A 22,539-nucleotide genomic window follows, 5' to 3' on the forward strand; every position below is an offset into this window, starting at 1 on the left:
AGTGATTTAATTGTTTCTTCTCTGAAGGGCACAAACTTTTTGGCTGCATCTTCCGGTATTTCTTTACAGATGGCCATAATCTGTTTGACTTTATCTTCCTTTATGTTTTTATGCATTTTACTTGTTTTCTCCATTATCCTCCTCATAATCATAGTTCTAAGGTCATCTTCTTTAATTTCACTTACGTTAGGGTGTGCATTGCTACTTGTCCCTGGATAACTGGGTCCTGGTAATGCCATATTGCTTTGGCTTTTGTTGGTTGTGTTTTTACGATGACCTCTACCCATGTAGTAGTCTTATGTATTAGCTGTTAGTTTCTGATACCTGCTGGAATCCTTACGTGAGGAGAGTCCCCTTGGCAGGAAGATTGTTGTTCCTGAAGGAGGCCTTCTCAGCTTTTTGGGTATGGTCCCTGGATGGCCAGTGATTCTCAGGGAGTTTCCACAGCTCATTTTAGGAGTATGGACCTGTGGGGTAACTGGGGTCATTGATAGTCAGTATGGCTCTCCTCTTACCAGAAGTCCTGGAGACGGGTACCCTGCCGCTGGGTTTATTTCTTTGAATTTTTTGAACTGCTTCTGCTCTTCTTATACTGTGTTTTTCCCTGTTGAAGAGCTAGGGAGCCTCACGAGGTGGTCAGTTTAGCTAGGGAAACAGGTTGTGCTTTGATGCATTGTCTGGTGATTGATCCAGTGGCTCCCAGGCTTCTGCAGGTCTGAGGTTGGAGCTCTGTGCTCCAGTATCCCAGCAGTAATCAGTGGCAGGGGAGGGCAACACTCAAGAATGCAGCAGGAGGCTAAAGCCTGGAGCCTGCAGGAACTCAGGAAAGTTTCAGGGATTAGCTGGATTTCCTGAGGTTGTACCTCATATTTCCCCCACAGTGGGGTTTCATCCCCAAAGGGAGACTCAGGCTGTGGTGTTTTGCCATCCATAGTTCAGTCTGTAATGGTGAGTAGACCACGAAGGGGCAGATGGGTGGCTCTGTGATGGCAACTGGGTGCCTTGGGAACCCGGGAACATTCCCTGAGAACATTTTTTGCTGGTGGTAGTGGAGCATCTGCTAAGTGCCCTGAGGTTGGACCTGATGTTTCCTTTACCATGGAGTTTCCTCCCAACAGGTAAACCCAGTCTCTGATTTTTTGAGGGTCCACAATTCTGTCTGGGACAGTGAATCTAGCTTGTGGTTCTGGGCTGGCAGCTGAGTACCGGGCTGAGTTAGGGACCTATTCCAGGTATCTGGGTTACCTGAGGTTGGCCACAATTGCTTTCCTGACTGTGGGGTTTTCTCTCAACTGGAATACCCAGTTTCTGGTGTTGTTGAGCCCACATTTCAGTCTTGGAAGGTGATCAGAGCACCCATTCCTGTGGCTCTGGCCTGGAGACCAAGCATCTGCCTGGACCTGGAACTTTTCCAGGGTTTACCTGGGTTACCTGTGAATGGACCCCATTTCTTCCCACACTGTGAGGTTTCCTCTCACCTGGGAAACACAATCACTGGTGTTTTAGGGTCAGAGTTCAATCTGTTGGTCCCCCTTCAGTCACTGCTGTCCTGCTTATCAGACACAGTGCCCTCTTGGCACCGCCATCTTAGATCCCCAATAATCGGCTCTGAACTTTTCTAACAGAAATGGTCTCATTGAGTTGGGGGAAGCCTACACTAGAATAACCCATTATTACTTTACAGAGATTCTATTAGTCCCTTTATTGGTTATTTCTCTGTTGCTGTGATAAAAATACCAGGAGCAAAGTTACTTACGAAGAAAGCTTATTGAGGCTTACAGTTCCAGATAGATAAGAGTCCAGCAAGGCAGAGCACAGGCACAGCCACAAACAGCACACAGGGCAGCAGGAAAACAAAACTGATAGCTCACATCTTGTACTGGGAGTCTGAAGCAGAGAGCAAACTAGAAGGAGGGTAATGCTTTAAGCTCTCAAAGCCTGTTCTCAATGATGAAATTTACTTCCTTTAGCAAATCCATTCCTTCTAAACTTCCCCAAACAGTGCTACCAACTGGAGACAAAATGTTCAAATATCAGAACCTACAGGGGACATTTCTTATTCACACCACCACAGTCAGTGCTGATATCAGTCAAGATAATTGAAACACACTTTAATTTAGCAATTATATGTGATGCAATTGCTCATATTTCACTTGACATGTACCATATTATCTTTTGAATTCTTAAGGAATTATATTCAATGGCAAAAGAGGAGGCTTAACCAAACAAAACAGGCTCTGTGTGCTGAAAACAAGAATAGTGAGTCAGCATGGCTTGCATGCAGGTCCAATGGAATGGCTACCTCAGTGCAGCCTTGCCAGGCCATAGAGGAAGGCAATGAAATCAGTTCTGATGAAACCTGATAGGTTAGGGTCAAATAGAAGTGGAGGAAGACCTCACATATCAGTGATCTAAGAAAGTTGCATATGGAAGAAAAGGGAGAGAGGGTGGACTTGGGAGGAGATGAGGAAGGGAGACACAGCCAGGATACAAAGTGAATAAATTGTAATAAATGATAATAGTAAAATAATTTTAAAAGAATAGAAATGATATGTGCAAGTTTGTAACATGTGTTTCTATGGAAGATTAAAAAATAAATAAAATAATGTGAAATATTTCTGTAAAACTAACTTTAATCACACATGTGTGTAAATTTATATATTTTCTATGAATTTTGTTTCAACTCAAATGATTCAGTGTACTTTATACTTCTAATGTAATGATATGGATAATTAATTATGTGAATTTCTGTTTTGAATATGTGGTATGTTTATGATATAATGACTCATTTTTACCTGTGAAACCTGTATTTTTACAATTTTTGAAATGTTGCTTAATAGAAATATTTGTTTAAAGTAACAACAAATTATTCCTGTCCTAAAAAAAAAAAAACACAAATCCAGAAGTAAATGAAGAAAATGATGGATATATTATAAAGTATAAGAATATTCAACTTATACATCCAATCTAAATTCTAGTTGATTAATATGTGGAGTACATGAACTTTGGTCTAAGAATCTTACATGTGAAACACTTCTAAGAGACTTACAGCAATCTTGATATGTAATGAGTGTCAGCTTGCCTAAGGGGAACTAGAATTTAAGCACAATATTACTTTACACAGAGAATATAGAGTAAAACAGAATCTTCAATAAATATAACTTGCTACACTAACTCCAGAAAGTCTGTATAGCATAAACATGTGTTCTGCAAGCATAAAATTATGCAAACAGATGAGAAGACACGTTTCCTACGGGAATCAGCTTCCTGGAAGTCCCTGGCAAAAATACCCTATTGAAATATGACACGCTCTTATAATCCTGCTCTCTCAAAAGCTAGACTGGAATTGATGAGCTCCCTTTTGCTGTTTCTCTATGATTCTTGAAACAATACAATTAACTATTCAAGGAAATATTTCTAATAGATCTCTAAAAGCTTTAGCAAATAAGAGTAGAAGGAAAATAAAATTTTAGGAGAGGTGATAAATCAGATTCAGCATCAGGAATTGCTTGTGGAAAAACCAAACATTGTAGGTAGTAAAAGGACAAGAGTTTTAGGGCTTTCTAAAGAAAATGTTTAATCAGGATCTGTTAGGATAAATGCTCTGGATATTCCCACTGCAATAAAACTACTACAAAACCATTGCCTAACACAGGTATTTATGATGAGGCAGAAAGAAGATAGGCAAACATAGGAAGTCAAAAAGTTTTGTATTATACTATAAGTTTTACGGACAGCTAACTCAAGCATCTTATCTCTAAGAAAAGATTGTATACCCTTAGCAAGCCAAACAGTGCTTACCTCCAGGGGGTTTATAAATCTTTAGCCGACCTAGTTCAGAGGATTATTAACAACCCCTAATTAACTAACAATAAACCTCGTAAACAGACCATAAGTTTTACAAGCCCCTGGCCCTCTACTCCCTAAATTGACAAACAAGTCACTAGTTCTGTTTGCTCTGCTTAAGAGGCTGTTAGGCCAAGATTTTTTGTAGCCACTGCTTCTACCAGGTTACTATTTCAGTTAAAATATAAACTCTGTAAATGTTCTGGGGGATATGTCAACTTTAAGGTGCTTCTTTGTAAGATTACTATAAAAGTGTTGGCTTGACTTCAGTAAAGCACAGAAGATCCAAACCAATTCCCCCTGGTGTGGTCTCTGTCATTTCGCCTATCTGTGCCTTCCTGATATCTGAATTCTCTGATTTTCCTGTGGACATGGGGCACCCGAGGGGGCTGGTCCGCGGCAATAACTCTCAATCAAAATGAAAAAAAAAAAATTCTGTTTTCTTCCAGGGCTCAGACTACCTTCAGAGACTATGTTTTATGTGATGCTGAGGATTGAATTGAGGGTCTTACACAAGCTAAGCAAGCACATTCTACTACCAAACTGCATCCCCAGGTGTTATGGTGATTTTTTTATTCTATTTGTTTGGAGATAAAGTGTGAAATAGCTCAGGCTCTCACACACTAAGTAGCTGAGATTACAGGTATATACCTCGATGTCAAAGGCTGTTATGAGATACTGTTGTTTTTTTTTTTTTTTTTTTTTTTTGTGTGTGTGTGTGTGTGTGTGGTGTGGTGCATAATTCTTGAAAGGCAGAGATAACAAAATTGTGTTTTGTTTTGTTTTGTTTATCCCTGGGTGTCCTGGAACTCGATCTGTAGATCAGGCTAACGAATAGTTCTGGCAACTGTAAATGTAATCAAGGTATTCTTAGCTATAATGTGAACTCCAGGTTAGTCATGCTATCCATAAGGCAAGGCTTTGTCTCAGGCTGTTGGGGTAGATAAGTGGGTGCAGGCACCTTGTAATTTAGACTATTAATATTCTCATAGTGCAATGCTAGAATATAAGGTCAGCAGTCACAGGACCAGGAAGGCACACCTGCCTGCTTTTACTGTGTTGTCTTACTGTTTTCTTTTCCTACCACCAGATGTCACTTCTGACTGCAAATATACTTGTCTCTAAGCAAACATACATAAGCCACTTAGCAGTGCTTGAAACAAGGGATGTATATTTTCTATTATGATTGCTTTATTTTTTTGTCTAAAACAGGATGGTCCCTTTTGGCCCAGGATTGCCTCAAGCTTGACAGTGTGTTCAGGAAGACCTGCACTCCTGATCCTCTTGACTCAACATCTCAAATCCCCAAGACTGGAATTACAGCCATGTGCCTAGTTTGCAGTCTTTTTATTTCTGCTACTTCTAGTAAGTACAACATAAACGTTGTCAAATTTATCTTTAAAATGTGAATAAATAAGCTCAAGTGAGTCTTTCCAAGAAGACAATGCACCAAACAAAACACTAGTGATAATTTATCCTGCCAGGTATTTTTCTAACAGACTTATTTTTTGTACTTCAGTATTAGTGTACTTACTGACACTCCAGTTCCACTGCCACGAATGTACATCAGGGAAAGGTGTGGCTGTGAAATCTGGAAGTGATGTCACTTACCCATAATCTCAGCTCTCAGAGGGTGCAGATAGAAAGAATGTCAGGGTCATCCTTGGCTATGTAGCAACTGTAAGGCTAGTCTGGACAACAGGGAACAAATTACTTTCCGAAGGTCACTGAGGACTAGTAGTCTCAGATTTATTGTCAAAACCTGTTTATTTCAAATTATACTATACTGTATGAAGAAGTCTTGTTTATTAAAAAGTAAAAAAAAAAAAAAAACTGCTCCTAAGTTCTAAATCTATACCTATTAAATATATATCCATCTAACAACATTAGATTTTAGTGATGAATTAGGAAATACTGAGCTAATGATTTTCTCTGCCTGGTATTTGTAATGATCTTCAGATCTTTCCAAGACTTTTTTTTCTCCATTTTAATCCTCATGTTCCTGGAACAGCAGTTTTTACAACAGTTGAGTAGTGAGCCTCTTGCCTTGGCCCAATCACTCATTAAAATCGTTGCTCTGGGCAGATGAGCATGTGATCTAAGCAACACTGATCAAACACAAGAGATACTGCTGGAGAATATGCAGGGATCAGCATGCTGTTTTTTTTGTCTTCTGAATATAGTGGGATGGGAAGCTAAAGCTGCCATCTGCTTTCACAACAATCCTGAATATGAAACCTGCAAAGCTGTAAGAAAGCTGTGACATCACAACATCAGCTGAGCACCTAAATGTGCCCAGGAGCACTCTGCTCCTAGACTTACTGCTTCACACAGTGTCCTTTCTTTGTTCTGTATCCTGTTATTTCTAACTAGAGCAGAGGTGCCTAACCTTCCTAATGCTGTGACCCTTTAATACACTGTCTCATGCTGTAGTGATCTCCAACTATAAAATTATTTCATTGATATTTTATGGCTGTAAATTTACTATTGTTTGAATCATTGGGCAAATATCTTATATGCAGGATATCTGATATGTGAGCTCTGTGGGGGTTGCAACTTGAGGGCCGAGAACCACTAAATTAGTTTTATGTGTCAGAGACCTACCTGCTATCTGAAGCAACAAAACAAGCATTTTTGTTTTCTCCTTTATTAATCACTTTAAGGCACAAACAGATCCTACCCCATTTGGATTGCCCAGCCTTACCTAGCTCGGCCTTGATGTTGTGCATGTTTCTGATATGAGTTTCAAATATTAAACAGCTTTTGCATATTGGCTAAAATTCAAATGAATCCAGTATAATGGCATTTGCCTGTGATCCTAACAATCAAACCCCAAAACCAGGGGCCAGTAAGATGGCTCAATATATAAACGTACTTGCTGCTACACCTAATGACCTGAGTTTGATCCCTGGGACCCACAGAAAAGGATAAAGCTGACACTACTTGGCTGTACCCCTTTGACCTTCCTGTGCTTGAGTTGACCATGAGTTTGAGTCCAGCTTGGGCTTCGGGGTAAGACTATCTCAAAATAAATAAATAAATAGATAAATAAATAAATAAATAAAATTCAAATGGAAGAACTATAACAGTACTTACTGTAAGCAAGCTAGAGGAATTCAGGGTTTTCATCCAGTATTTAGTCTACAAAAGCTTGAGTAGTTTATGATCCAAAGAGGATTTGAAATATGAGATTTCTAAGGCATAATACCTATAAAACAAGAGTTTACATTTGGCAAGTGAAAAAAATGCAGTTATATTGGATAGAAGTCTTGATTACACTTAAAGAAAATTCCATTTTATATGCAAATAATTATATAGTTGAGCAGGTAAAGATAGTGTTTCCTTTGTTTTAGGTGGCACTGCTCTAAATCTGTCTACTAACCCTTGTTTTATATACATATTTTCCCCTTTTGTAGTACTCTAAAATTTCCAAAAGCTAGTAGCAATCAAAATTCTTAAATGATATGTGTAGATTTGTTTTAGAGATCATCAGTTCTATAGAACAGCCTGAGCTAAAAGAGCTGCCCTCTAGGGTCAGAAGACTAGAAGTGACACATAGAGTTCCCACATGTTCGTTTCTGTGGTTAGACCCCTATGCTTTTGAATAGCATCCTCATCTAGCTCAGCCTTGATGTTGTGCCTTTCTGTGAAATGAGTTTCAAATATTAAACAGTTTTGCACCTTGCTAAAATTCAAATGAGTCAGGTTTAATGGCATTTGCCTGTGATACAATCAAGCCCCCAAACCAGGGGCAACAAGATGGCTCAATTTTAAAAGCACTTGCTGTTAAGCCTAACTACCTGAGTTTGATCCTTGGGACCCACATGAATGGATAAAACTGACAATGCTGGGCTGTACCCCTTTGACCTTCATGTGTTTGAGTTGACCATGAATTTGACCTCAGCCTGGGCTTCAGAGTAAGACTATTTTAAAAAAATTCAAATGAAAGAAGTACAACAGTACTCTAATCAAGCTAGAGGAATTCAGGGTATTCACTCAGTATTTATTCCACAAAAGCTAGAGTACTTTATGATCCAAAGAGGATTTGAAATATGAGACCTCTAAGGCATAATATCTACAAAACAAGAGTACACATTTGGCAAGTGAAAAAATGCACTGTTATATTGAATAGAAGTCTTGTCTACACCTAAACAAAATTATATTTTATATTCAATCAGTCATATAGTTGAACAGGTAAAGATAGTGTTTCCATTGTCTTTAGGTGGTGCTGCTCTAAATCTGTCTACTAACAGTTGTTTTATATACATATTTTCCCCTTTTGTAGTACCCCAAAATTTCCAAAAGCTAGTAGCAATCATAATTCCTAATGACATGTATAGATTTGTTATCAAGCTCACCAATTCTATAGAACAGGTTGAGCTAAGAGAGCTGCTCTCCAGAGTCAGCTTTAACATTGTTAACTTTTGTAAAACCACTAGTGGTGACAGGCAGAGCTCCCAATTGTTCCTGTCTGTAAATAGGCCCTCTTGCTTTTTAAAGATCAGTCTTAGAAGAGTTGCTAAGGTGCCTAGAAGAACTTCTGCTTTGAAAGGTAGCTTGCTTTTTGTTTATTTATTCATTCATTCATTCATTTAGGGTTTATTTTTTTGAGTCAGAGTTTCTTGGTGTAGCCTTGGATGCTCTGGATTTTGTAGACCACCCTGACCTTGAACTTATAAAGATCTGCCTGCATCTGCCTCTCTGAGTGCTGGGATTAAGGCATGAGCCATCATGTCTGGCTAATAAATCTTTTTTTTTTTTTAAGTAGATTAAAATAACTGTTTTTCACGACTGGTGAGGTTATGTTTAAACAGTTGTTAGAACTTATCTGTGTTTTCTGTGTGAGGAATGTTGGATCCCATGGAACTGGAGCTACAGGCAGGTGTGAGCTGCCATGCTGAATGCTGGGGGTTGAACCTGATTGCTCAGGAAGATCAGCCAGTGCTGTTAACCACTGAGTCATCTTCCAGCTCCTTAAGTCAACTTTTATTCCTCACTCCTGAACCTTGATCAAGAGCCACATTGTGCCAACATGACACAAATTTCCACGTGTTCCCAGGGAAATGGCCTCAGAGTCTGAGTCTTTTCGCCTCCTTTCTGTCTGCTCAAGGGGCTTCCTTTCTAGGTCTCCATCCACCAGTTTCTCTAAACATCCAGTTGTATTTTCACAGCCAGATTTCTCAAACTTCCCTCTCACTGTATCACTGCTCTGCACAAACATCTTCCATGAGTCGCAAGGAACCAGAGGATAAAGGCTAAATTTATTAGCTTTTAATAAAATAAATATTTTCCTCAAATAAGACCACGACATAGCTTTCTGTGTTTTCCTCACACAATTCTGTTCTTGCTAATTGTCCATTCAAATCAATGTACTTTTCTCTTATATATGTGTGTGCACTATGGCACAGGTGTAGAGAGGAAAAATGGTATAACTTTTGAATTTGTTTCCTCTTCTACCCTTATGTCTTTACTTAGGTCCCAGGGGTGGTACTCAGGTCTCAATGCTTTGAACAGCAAATTCTGGCTGACACACCTCACCTCACCAGCCCATTGAAGTCTTTTCTAAGCATTACCTTCAGACTTTTCAGATAGTTCTAGCTCCAAGTGAATAGTTAAGTTCTTCTACTCTTTAAAGAACATGTTATGTACATGTAAAGGCAGGTGGTCGTGGAGCATGGCTGTAATCCCAACATCTGGGAGGCAGAGGCAGATGGATATCTGATTTTGAAACCAGCCTGATCTACAAAGTTGGTTCCAGGATAGACAGGGCTACACAGAGAAACCTTGTCTTTTTAGTGCTTTACCTATATTCTGCTTTACTCATCCCTATAACTGTGTAAGAAAAGATGTATTATGTGTTCAGTGGCCAAGGAAGCATATTGAGAGGTATAATGAACGCTACACTATGGACCTGGTATCCTCCAAAGGCCATGTATTGAACACTTGAGCTACATAGACACAATGGAAGTGGTAGAAATTTAGGCAGTGGGACCTACTGGGGGGAAGAGAGGTGACTAGGCACACCAGTTTCCTTAAAGCCTCTTTAACGGGCTATGCTTCCCAGTCACCAGGATATGAGAGCCTTTCATTTTAACACACTCTTGCCAAGATGTACTGAGATAGAAACAACCGGACCAAAACTGACTAAAGTCTCAAACCTGACAGTTTTTAGCAAAAATAAAACTTTCTTTCTCATAAGCTTGTTATCCCAAGTGTTTTGTCACAGTAACAGAAGCTAACAAAAAGCTGCATAACAAGTAAGAGCAAAGAAAAAAAGTCCTTGCTTGATTCCCAGAACCCACATGCTAGAAGAAGGACACTGACTCTTGCATATTTAATTTTGACCACCTTACATGAGCCCACATATATGTACACAAATACACATACAAAAAATAAACATAAATCAACTTTTAAAAAATGCTATGGCTCCTGCGTATGGTGGCCCACTCCTTTAATCCCAGCACTTGCGATGCAGAGACAGGTGGATCTCTATGAGTTGGAGGACAGCCTGGTCTACAAAGCCAGGACAGCCAAATTACACAGTAAAACCCTGTCTCAAAAACAAACAAACAGAAAGACAAGCTGCACGCCCCAGTACAACAGGGACTGGGAACTACTGTCCAGAGAGGACCCGACAGGGAAGGAAGAAACCTTGCTGCTGGGGTCACCTAGGGAAAGTCTAGCAACCTGCAGATCGCAAAAAGGTGAGTACACCCAGCCATCACAGATCTGAGCCCAAACAGGAGCACAGAGTGATTGGAAACTCAGCTCCCGCAGACTAGCAGGTGGGCTCACGCTCTGCCAGCCCAGAGGCCTGCTTGGAACCAACTACGCCTTACAGGCAGAACTGTGTGCCCCAAGACACCAGAGCAGTAATCACCCGCCACAGATTACGTCTTGGGTTCTGGAGCACAGAGCTCCAACCTCAGACCTACAAAAGACCGGGAACCCTGAGATCAACTCCCAGATACTGCTCCAAGGGGCAACCAGTTATCCCTAACAAAACCTACCAAACCACGGGACACACAGGTTACAGCAGCTGATCACTAAATTTATAGCAAGAAACCCAGAAGGAGGGCAGCTGTCTCCAGGACTTCTCCCCGTGAGAGGAGAGCCCTCTTGACTAATCAGGACCACAGTTACTACCCAGGTCTCTATGCCTGAGGTGAGCTATAGCAACTCCTGAAAAATACCGGACATCCAGTGACTATACCCAAAAAAGCTGGGAAGGCTTCCTTCAGGAAAAACCATCTTCCTGCCAAAGGGATTCTCTCCACTACAAGAGTCCAGGAACAACCAGAAACTAAATTCAAACAAGTAAGATAGCCCAATGGGTAGAGGACAGATAAAAGTTCAATCAACAAAAGCCAGAGCAATATGGCATCTTCAGAACCCAGTTATACAGGGGCAAATAGCCCTAGACACCCCAGCATAAATGAAATTCAAGGAGATGACCTAACATCTATGCTCATGAAGAAGATAACAGAGGAAACAAATAAAATACGAAAAGAATTAGAGGAAGATAAAAACAAACAGATCATGGCTAACCATAAAAAAAAAAATAGAGCAAATTAAAGACAAGGAGATTATGGCCATCCGTGAAGAAATACGGGAAGCTGCAGCCAAAGAGTCTGTGGCCCTTAGAAAGGAAATGCTTAAATCACTGAATGAAATAAAAGAAACAGTGGATTGGTCAAACAAACAGCTGAAGGAATTGATGGAAAAACATGAAAATACAGTCAGATAGGGGAAGGAAACCAACAAAATAGCTCAAGACCTGAAGATAGAATTGGAAAAATTAAAAAAAATACAAATGGAAGAAATAGTGGAGAGAAAGAACTTAGGGAAGAAAGCAGGAACTACAGAGGTTAGCATAACCAATAGGCTACAAGAAATGGAAGAAAGAATCTCAGGGGTGGAAGATACAATGGAAGAAATAGATGTATCTGTCAAAGAAAATGTTAAATCTAAAAAATTCCTGAAACAGAACATCCAAGAAATTCAAGACAACACAAAAAGACAAAACCTAAGAATAATAGGAATAGACGAAAAAGAAGATTCCCTGCACCAAAGCCCAGAAAATATTTTCAACAAAATCATTGAAGAAAATTTCCCCAACTTAGAGGAGAGGCCAAGAAGAATACAAGAGGCCTATAGAACACCCAATAAATTAGACCAGAAAAGAAAATCCTCCCACCACATAATAATCAAAACCGTAAGTATACAGAACAAAGAAAAAATACTAAAAGCTGCAAGAGAAAAAGGCCAAGTAACATATAATGGCAAACCCATTAGAATTACACCTGACTTTTCAACAGAGACTATGAAAGCCAAAAGGGCCTGGACGGATATCATGCAGACCCTAAGAGAACACAGATGTCAGCCCAGGCTACTATACCCTACAAAACTCTCAGTCCTCATAGACGGAGAAAACAAGATATTCAATGACAAAAACAAATTTCAACAATACCTACATACAAATCCAGCATTACAGAAGACACTGGACGGGAAAATACAACCCAAGAAAACTAACTACATTCAAGAAAACACAGGAAATAAATAACCCCACTACAGTAAAACAAAAAGCAACCAAGCACACAACCATATGACCACAGCCAACATCAAATTCAAAGGATCTAACAGCCACTGGTCATTAATCTCTCTCAATATCAATGGACTTAACTCTCCAATAAAAAGAAACAGACTAATAGAATGGATGCATAAACAAAACCCAGCAATCTGTTGTATACAAGAAACACACCTAAGTCACAAAGATAGACATTACCTGAGGGTAAAGGGATGGAAGACGGGTTTTCAAGCAAATGGATGCAAGAAGCAAGCAGGAGTAGCCATTCTAATATCTGATAAAATAAACTTTCAATCAAAATTAATCAAAAGAGATGGGTAAGGACACTTCATACTCATCAAGGGAAAATTCCACCAAGAAGACATCACAATCCTGAACATCTATGCACCAAATACAAGGGCACCCACATTTGTGAAAGAAACATTGATGAAACTTAAACAACACATAGATCCACAGACACTAATAGTGGGAGACTTCAACACCCCACTCTCAACAAAGGACAGGTCAACAAAACAGAAATTAAACAAATAAACAATATCTCTAACAGAGGTCATGAATCAAATGGACCTAACAGACATTTACAGAACCTTACACCCAGACACCCAGAAGAATTTACCTTCTTCTCAGCACCTCATGGAACCTTCTCCAAAATAGACCACATAGTTGGTCACAAAGCAAACCTCAACAGATACAAGAAGATTGAAATAATCCCTTGTATCCTGTCTGATCACCATGGAATAAAGCTGGACCTCAGTAACAACAGAAATAGCAAAAAGCCTACATGCACATGGAAACTGAACAACTTGCTACTAAATGACAGCTGGGTCAGGGAAGAAATAAAGAAAGAAATTAAAATCTTCCTAGAACTCAATGAAAATAAAGACACAACATACCCAAACTTGTGGGACACAATGAAGGCAGTGCTAAGAGGAAAGTTCATAGCACTAAGTGCCTTCAAGAAGAAATCTGTGACAGTGCATTCAAGCAACTTAATGGCTCACTTAGAAACCCTAGAAAAAGAAGAAGCAGACACACCAAGAAGGAGCAGACGGTTGGTAATAATCAATTTCAAGGGCTGAAATCAATCAATTAGAAACAAATAAAACAATTCAAAGAATCAATGAAACCAAGAGCTGGTTCTTTGAGAGAATCAACAAGATAGACAAACCCTTAGCCAAGCTAACTAAAAGGCAGCGAGACACCATCCAAATCAACAAAATCAGAAATGAAAAGGGGGACATAACTACAGACACTGAGGAAATCCAAGCAATCATTAGGACTTACTTCAAAAGTCTATAAGCAACAAAATTTGAAAATTTAAATGGAATGGACAAATTTATTGATCGATTCCACTTACCAAAGCTAAATCAGGACCAGGTAAATCAATTAAATACTCCTAAATCCCCCAAGGAAATAGAAGCAGTCATCGAAAGTCTCCCATCCAAAAAAAGCCCAGGACCTGATGGTTTCAGCGCAGAATTCTACCAGACATTCAAAAAAGAGCTAACTCCGGTTCTCTTCAAACTATTCCACAAAATCGAAACAGAAGCAACATTACCAAACTCATTCTATGAAGCCACAGTCACCTTGGTATCTAAACCTCACAAAGACCCAACCAAAAAAGAGAACTTCAGGCCAATCTCCCTTGTGACATTGATGCAAAAATACTCAACAAAATACTCGCAAACCGAATACAAGAACACATATTTTATGTGCTATATTTTATGTAATTGGACTGGAGAATTCGATACTACGATGGAGCAGCTGAGAGTGGCCATTGTCTCGGTAAATTCTACCAGAGTGGATGCAGGACTAGCCACAGGATTATCATCATGGATTGCTGCAACCATGAATCATCTGAAGGAATGGGCGGGCATGGGAGCATTAGCAGGCCTTCTGGTGTTGGTCTCCTTGGTTTGCCTGTGGTGTATATGCAAGATTAGAGTCTCACAACAGCGTAATGCAGCCATGACCATTCAGGCCTTTACAGCCATTGAAGCAGGACAGTCTCCCCAAGCATGGTTGGCTACCATAAAAAGCTAAAATGTTATGCTCAGGATGTGAGGCTAAGTACTGCACTCAGGGTCAGTTGCTTTCGACCCAGAGAAGAGCATGTCAGATTGCATGCGGGTTGATGCCCCAGGTCCCGCCTCTGAGAAAAAGGTATGGGACGGGTCTGATGCTCTTTGGGTGGATGACACGTAAATGAACATCGGTACAAAGTCCCAAATTATGTCTAATATCAGAGATCAGACCTCTACTCTTGCCTGATGCGTATAAAAGAAAAAGGGGGAACTGTAGAGAGCTGCTTAATGCCGTGCCTTAAAGAAGGAGGTGGTTTCTGCCTTCCACCTTCCCGATGGTGAGTGCTCTCTGTCACAAACAACTCCACATTTGGCTAAGGCTGAGGATCTGGCTTGCTTCCATGTATGTGGACCTATCTGCATTGCCCACGTGGCACGCTGAGGTTGGCTACCCAGAGGCTATTTAAGCTGTGGGCTGGCTTTCCCCAGGGTCAGATGATTGTTCAAAGTTCCTGAATAAACTGCATTGAAAAACAGACAAACAAACAAACAAAACAACAACCAACCAAATAACAACAACAACAACAAAGAAAAATCAAAAAACAAAAAAACAAACCAACCCTCCCCTAACCTTACATTTTTTTGATTGTGTGGATGAATGTACTATGTGGAAGTAAGAGGGCAACAGGCAAGAATCATTTATCTTTCTCTTGTATGGTCCTGCAGATTGAACTTAGATTGTTGGATGCTCCAGTGATCAAATCAGGATAGCACATAGTAATTATACAACAGTGAACTTTTTTCAGCCTGGCATCAAGGAAGTTTATTCACTAAGCCAGCTTGCCATCCCAAAATTGTATATTTTAAGAGCAGCAAACATGTTACTGTCGAGCTGTATTATATGTCTCAATTGTTAATTTTGCTGTGGACTGAGTATCCTATACAATGAAAAAATATTTATGGTTATTTGAAAGATATGAGATACATTGATATAATTACTGAGGAATAAACATAAGTAAAAAGAGTAATTATTAACTAAATAATTTGAGCATTGTTCAAAATTCTTTTTTACTGCTATTTCAAAGGTACTGTATATTAGCAAATGTAATTTGTCTGAGTCTTTCTCATGTGTTAAAAAAGTCTTTGAATAAATCATTTCTGAGTTTTGGTTTGGGGGTTGAACCAAGGGACTTGGGAGTGTCAGGCATGCATTCTGCTGTTGTGTTACATCCTTGGCCCTGATATCTGGTCAATTACTCACTGTCTGCAGTGCACACAAAAATCTTCTATTTTATTTAGTGGAACAATGTGGTACTCAGAAGGTCCTCCATCAGGAGGTTTGTAGCCCTTAAAAAATCAAAAATAGAAAAAAAAAAAAAAAACAAAAAAACAGAGCCCCTTACCTTACTCTATAGCTTCTTATGGATGAGACCAAAATCTAGAGAGCCAAATAGTAAGCGTCAATATTTTAATAACAGCTGGGCCTCACACATCCTAATTTCAGTACTTGTGAGACAGAAACCAAAGGACTGCTGATAGTTGTCAGGACAGCACATAGCCAGCTCCAGGTGAGTGTGGGCTATACAGAGTGTGATTTTATCTTAAAAGCAAAACCAAACCAAACACCATTAAAAAACAAAACAAACAATGCTTCTCCTCAACTCCGAAGCCATTAGCTGCGCTAGGCGGGGTTTGGCCTACAGTTTCATTTCTCTTTTTCTTAACTGCTGTGTACCTGTGCTAATAATATCAATTTCTGACTACAGGTTTACTTCAGGGAAAGAAATGGATTCAGCTTGTTTCTCTAGTTCTCATCAAGTTGTCACTGATACACGAACATTTCTAAATAAATAAAATGCTTTTTCTGGCAAGATTAAGATATAATAAATGTGTTATCTTTTCATTTGAACTGTAGCAGTTTGCAATTTTGTATTTGAAAGTTATTCTACAGTATGAAAAGATATCACACAGGTTACATATAGAGTTCAGGGGTAGAGTGATTGCCTCTCACACTTATCACTGAAAAAAAGATTGTATAGAAATATGAGAAGCTAAATTTGGATCCCAGAATCCACAAAAAGTAGGACTGGTTAGTACTTACAGTCGGAGGAGCTGCAGACAGATTCCACAGAAGCCAGCTGTACAAGCCTGGTAGCTCTTTTACAGTGAAAACTAAAAGAACCTGCCTCAAACAAGGAGGAAGGAGAGGACTGGCACCCAAGGCTGTCTTCTGACCTGCACACCAGTGCCTGTACTCATGAACACATGCCACCCCTGTGGTGACACACATCTTTACTCCCAGTGCTTCAGAGGTAAGTAATTTCATGGCTAGTATAAACTACCTGAGACTTGTGACTGTCCTGCATATCCTCTCCATCCAAATTACCTTTGGATATGTCCAAAGGGTATTAAGATTCACTTTTCCTGCAGATATTGTTCTGGTTGGATTGATCTAGAAGAGATATATGCTTAATATTGGTCAACAGAAAATATATGTTCCAGTGAGTCAACATCAGAAACCTCAAACAAACAAGTAAATATAGCACTACATACTCATAAACTAAACTAACAATCTGAAAAAGATAACCAAAATAATAAGAAAAGTTCAATAAAATAGGAATACCAACTAGACTTAGTTACCTTATCACCAAAGAGTTTTTATTTAGTATTATTTAAGCTGTGCATGTTACTTGGCAAGAACATGTCTTTAAAACAAACAAACAAATTATCTGAGAAACTACACTCCGTACCCACCTCTTTAATAGATGAAGGACTGTTAGTCTCCTCCTAAAAATCCCAGATTGCATCTAAAGCACCCTGGACATGAAAGAAGACAGGTTCTGGCCATTTCTGCTTCTCCAATTCAGTCAACCCTGATTATATGACTATGCAGAGCCGGAAAGCTGACATGGGTTCTATGAATTACCCTCATGACACAGGAGTGGAGTGTAAGGTACAGGGGGATTAGGACAGCAGAGCTTCATCCTTTATGACATTGTTTTAATTTTTCAGTATTCTTTCTTTAGCAAATCTTTCTGAAGAACTTGCCAGCATGGTTACAGGTAAACTGATTTTCAAAATTCACCGAACTACTAAGTGTGGGATTCAATAAAAAATACTTTGAGTGCCACTGAGTCTTTGATCTGTGGCCATTTACATAGGACATCATTCTGACTATAGGGATGAGCTTTATACAGGAATGAGAATCAGTTGCTCCAGTTGAAGCTTTGCTTATGTGGAAGACTTTATTCTAAATAGAGGTATAGATATTACTGGAAACTATTTTTTTCTATTATATTCTGCTTTATTGAAAAAGTAAAGCATCTGAAATTGTGCTCCTGAAATTCAGATGTTGTCTTGTGATATTTAAACAATAAATGGATGATTTCCCCTTAAAAGATAATAATAAAAAAAAAAAGCCGGATGTGGTGGAATATGCCAATAACCTAAGCACTCAAGGAGAGGCAGGAGGATCTCTGGGAGTTCAAGGACACTCTGGTCTACATATCCGGTTCTAGGGTAGACAGAGCTACATAATAGAGAGACCCTGTGCCAAAAGCAGTAACAAAACCAAACCAAATTAAACCCCAACCAAACTTATGTAAGCTGGAGAGACAGCTCATTAATTAAGGGTACTTGCTGCTCTGGCAGAAAGACAAGGGTTTTGTTCCTTGCATCTACACGGTAGCCTCCAATCACCCCTAACTACAATTTTAGGGCATAGAATGGCTTCTTCTAGCCACCACAGGCAATATGCACATGTTTGGTACACACAGGTAACATGGAAACACTCAAAACAGATAAAATTTTAGAATATTTACTAAAGCTAGAGGACTGAGTATATAGTTTAGTGTTAGAGAGAACTCTTAAATAGCATATGAAAGCCTAGCACCATAAAAATAAAATGAAAATGAAAAAAAAGTGGAACCACTAGGATGGCCCCTTGATAAAAGTGATTGCTACCAAGCAGGAGGACCAGAATTTAGTCCCAAAATCCAAAGTGGTGGAAGGAGAGAACTGACTCCAGCAAGCTATCACCTCCATTCATGGATCATAGCATATGCATATCTCTCCCCCAGCTCCTGATACAAACATACAAAAATGAAGACAAAGTAACTTTAAAACTGAAATTTTAAAAAAAAAAAAAAAAAAAAAAAAGCTAAAACTCAGATATGTTGGTGTACACTTATAGTCCTAGCACACTGAGCACAGAGTAGGAAAGTCAGGAGACCAGTTCAGTTAAACAAGGAGGTAAAGGCCAGCCTGGAACACATGAGACCCTAATTCATTCATTAGTTTATTTATTTTTATGTTATGTATGACTGCTTGAATATATGTCTTGTCTGGTGTCCTTGAGGTCAGAGGAAGGCTTTGGATATCCTGGGCCTTGAGTGAAAGATGGTTGTGAACCTTCATGTCGGTAGTAAGAATCAAACCAGGTTTCTTTGCTACAGAGACACTTTGTTTTAAATATATATATATATGTACTTACTGCCACTGCCACAAATATTTCCTGCAAGTGCTGGTTAAGCATCTGTGTATTAACATCAATCCTGGAGAGCCAGCAGCTGTAACCAGTGTGGCTGTGGTACCTGCAAATTGTATTTTCAAGGTGGTCAACCTAACACATGAAAGAAAAAGCTTTCTTGAGGTATGGTTTAATCTCAGATATTGTCATTTACAGGTTTTAGGAAGCACTGTGGTCCAGTAACAGTGTGAAGAATATGTTGCTTTCATGCTAAGGAATTTCTGAATAGACATACATGCACACAAGTGTAAAATTATCAAGGTACAAGAACAAGGCTATCCACTATTCTTCCTGTACCTTTCTCCTCATCTATCTCCTTCACAGCCCAGACATTATCACTCTAATATCTTATACACCTTCACAGAGATATTCTGTAGATGAACAAATACATCTGCACATAGCTGCCTACCACATACAAGATTTTATACTTAAAACAAATTGAACAAATAATTCTGGAACTTGTTCTATGTAAGAATATAGGTAGCTTAAGGAACAACAACAACAAAACCCCTGGCTATATATCCCATTAGTAGATGCACTCTATTAGGGAGTAGTTAATTCTTAAATTAACTACATCCCGAGGGTGCTCCACTATTGGCATTTCCTAATCTTTCTTCCAGATGAATCAGTTCCTCAAAATTGCCTCTGAAAGGACCTCTGAATGACATTCTATCCAGTCCTGAGGAAATGTAGCAGATGTGAGGATAGCCTGTCATGTCAGGGACCATTAAAGGAAGTGCTCCTAACTGTAGGTGATGAAGTCGAGGTGGGACACGGTAATAGGCCAAGTGAGGGTGAAGAGCGTCAGGCATGTAGGTAGCTGCAGTCACTCCAGCTTCAATCCCCAGTTCCCAGTCAGTTCTCACTGGAGCATGGAGATGATGTGAGGATATGGTTTTAGGCACATGAATATGATGCCCATGGCTATAGCTTGGGTGCATGCATCCTATGTGGATGGGGCGGGGGGCATTCATGTGCCCTCTTTGGATGTGGCATCATCCACCTCCTCTGAACTTCCATCCTTTTCATCAATTCATGAGGGTACAGCCTCTGGGATAGAGGGGCTAGGGCTGGAATATGGTGTGAAATTGGCTGGTGAGCAGGAGGAAGATGCTGAAGGATAGGTGTACCAGTACTGCCTAAGTGACTTGGCGGCAGGGATGCCACAAGGTGAGATGCTGCATGAGAAGATATCTAAGAATGGAAAGCATGTATAGGATGTGGAATAACATAAGCCACTTGAGGGGAAGGCTGAGTCTGAGGAGGGATATTTCCATAAGAGTGAGGGCAAGAAGAGGCTTGATGGTGCAGTGGTCTTGTCAAGGAAGCATAAGGAGGTGGCATACAATGTTGACATGATCAGAGAGAAGGTTGTGGAGGTCGCTGGGGCTAGGGCTCAAGCTGCACAACCATGCTGGAGCCATAGCCATTTATTGATAAAGGCTGAGTTGGGGCTGCAGCAGCCTCCTAATGGTCAAAGACTACAATCCAGGAAGAAGAAACAGGGCAGCAAGGGTCAAAGGCAGATGCACCACGGAAACCCCCACTACCATGAGTCCTGAGAACACTGTTGCTCAGATCAACTGGTAATGTCTGGTCATAGTAGCTGGAACCAGAGCTGCTATTTGCTGCACAAGGTGCCTGTACTTGAGGAGGTCTTTCCACAGGGCAAGCAGGGTCACTGAAAGAAGGAGAAACTGGGACAGATGGATGGGGAGTATGGTGGTGGTGGTAATGATTCTGAAAATGGTGGCCATGCTGCTAAATAAATAAATAAATAAATGAATGAATAAATAAATAAATAAATAACTTGAGTGTGGATGTGCTAATGCATGGTGACTCTGTGGTGTCCCTCTGCATGGTGAGTGCTGGGGGCAGCAAGAAGGTAGCCTTGGCATTGCGGAGGGCCAGTTTTGGAGACAGCACTAGATTCATTTTTCCTTAAGTCATCTCCCACAGAAGAACCAGCCACACTATTGCTTGTAAGAGTAGCTGAAGTCTCTGACATTGTGGAAGGCTGGCCGTTGGCCACAGCTGAAGTAGTATCAGAGGCTTGCTCAGAGGTAGATGGATTTGAATTGTTAATGGAAACGCTAGTAGTTTATGATTCCATTCTAGGAGAAGTAGTTGGTACTACAGTAGGTTCATCATCAACAGTAAGGTCCACAACTTCTGCTGCATTCTGCCTCAGGGGCTGTATAACAGTACAGACCCTACTGCGGTTTCAAGGCTCCTGTGACCGCCCTGTATGAAAACTTGAGTTTTGGCTCCAGGGAGGTCTGGTGAGCCCAAGGGTTGAACGAGACCAATAGCTTTCTCCAACTGTAACAATCTTCACTTGACTGTCAGTTAAGGTAACATTAGGAAGCTTCTATCACCACAACATCTTCATCAGTACTTCCTGAGGGGATAGCAGGGTTGCTGGGGTTCTCACTGGCAGGCGCACACAGGTCCTCTTCTCCATCCATGGAGGAGCTGGAAGAGGAGTCGCTGCTGAGGTCATTCTCACTGGAGCTACAGGAGCTGGGGAGGAGCGCATACTTCCTATGGGCCAGCACCTCCCACTTCTTCCTATGTACTAGCAGCCTTTCCTGCTTCTGTGTCCTCTGTGAGGAGCTGCTCTTTACCAGGCTCTTTCTGCATGGGAGACTCCTTAATGTGCTACCGTGAAAACAAGGTCTTTTCATCAACAAGCCTGACACAGACTCTGTCTCAGTCCGAGGCCACTTTTGGGACCTTGCACTATGACTTCTGTTTTTAACACTAAGATCAGTCTGGGAATGTCTCACTGAGACTTCTTTATATTCATCTGAAGTCACAGTATCAGAGTCTCCAAAATGGAGACTAGATAAGGGAGAAGACAGTCACTGAAAGAAGAGTCGTTATCCTCATCACTTGGTGTCTCTGCATGCTGCCTCAACCCTAGGAGTTCCAGATTTTCTTTCACACAATTCTGCACATATGAGGAGCTAGCCTTCTGGCTTTTGCACTTTTTCCTCATAACACTACTATTTCCTTGTTCTTCCTGGTTACAATTTATGTCCTTCTCTTGTTTTTGAGAATCATAACACAGGTGAGAGAATTCATTCCCCACTTTGTTGTTAATCATCTCCACTTCTGCAGGGAAGCTCTTGGTGGCCTCTAGGGGCTGTGAGTGCAGAAGGACCCTCTTCAGACTCTTCTGTGTTGTGGGTGCGTCAGGAGGAGTCCCACTCTTCATAGCCACTTTTAGGGTGTAGAGCTCCTTAGATTCAGGAGTCCATTGAGACATGGGAAACTTTAAGGAAGTCACGAGTTCGCAGCCACCATGTGGCCAGGTTTGGGGTGAGGGAGCCCCAGCTGGCTAACAAACTCAGCCACGAAGGGGAGATTGAGTAGGGCCAGCTGGCTCTACTCAGGAGGGTGTCTGTCAACACTGCCTCTGAGTGTGAGGCTGCTCCTGATTTGGGTGGACCCAGCTCAGAGCGCCAGATCACAGACCACGCGTCCCTGAAGGCCAGCTTATCTACACCGCACAACCCCTGTGCCCAGCCACCATCGGCACAACAGCTTGG

The 22,539-nt window shown here is 40.5% G+C and overlaps 1 pseudogene; it reads right to left on the reverse strand.

Moving 5' to 3' along the window:
• Nucleotides 1-19,551: 19,551 nt before the first annotated feature.
• Nucleotides 19,552-22,256, reverse strand: LOC110543570 (E3 ubiquitin-protein ligase Arkadia-like; annotated as a pseudogene).
• Between the last annotated feature and the right edge of the window lie 283 nt (nucleotides 22,257-22,539).

The sequence above is a fragment of the Meriones unguiculatus genome, chromosome X (genome assembly GCF_030254825.1).
Source record: "Meriones unguiculatus strain TT.TT164.6M chromosome X, Bangor_MerUng_6.1, whole genome shotgun sequence".
NCBI lineage: Eukaryota > Metazoa > Chordata > Mammalia > Rodentia > Muridae > Meriones > Meriones unguiculatus.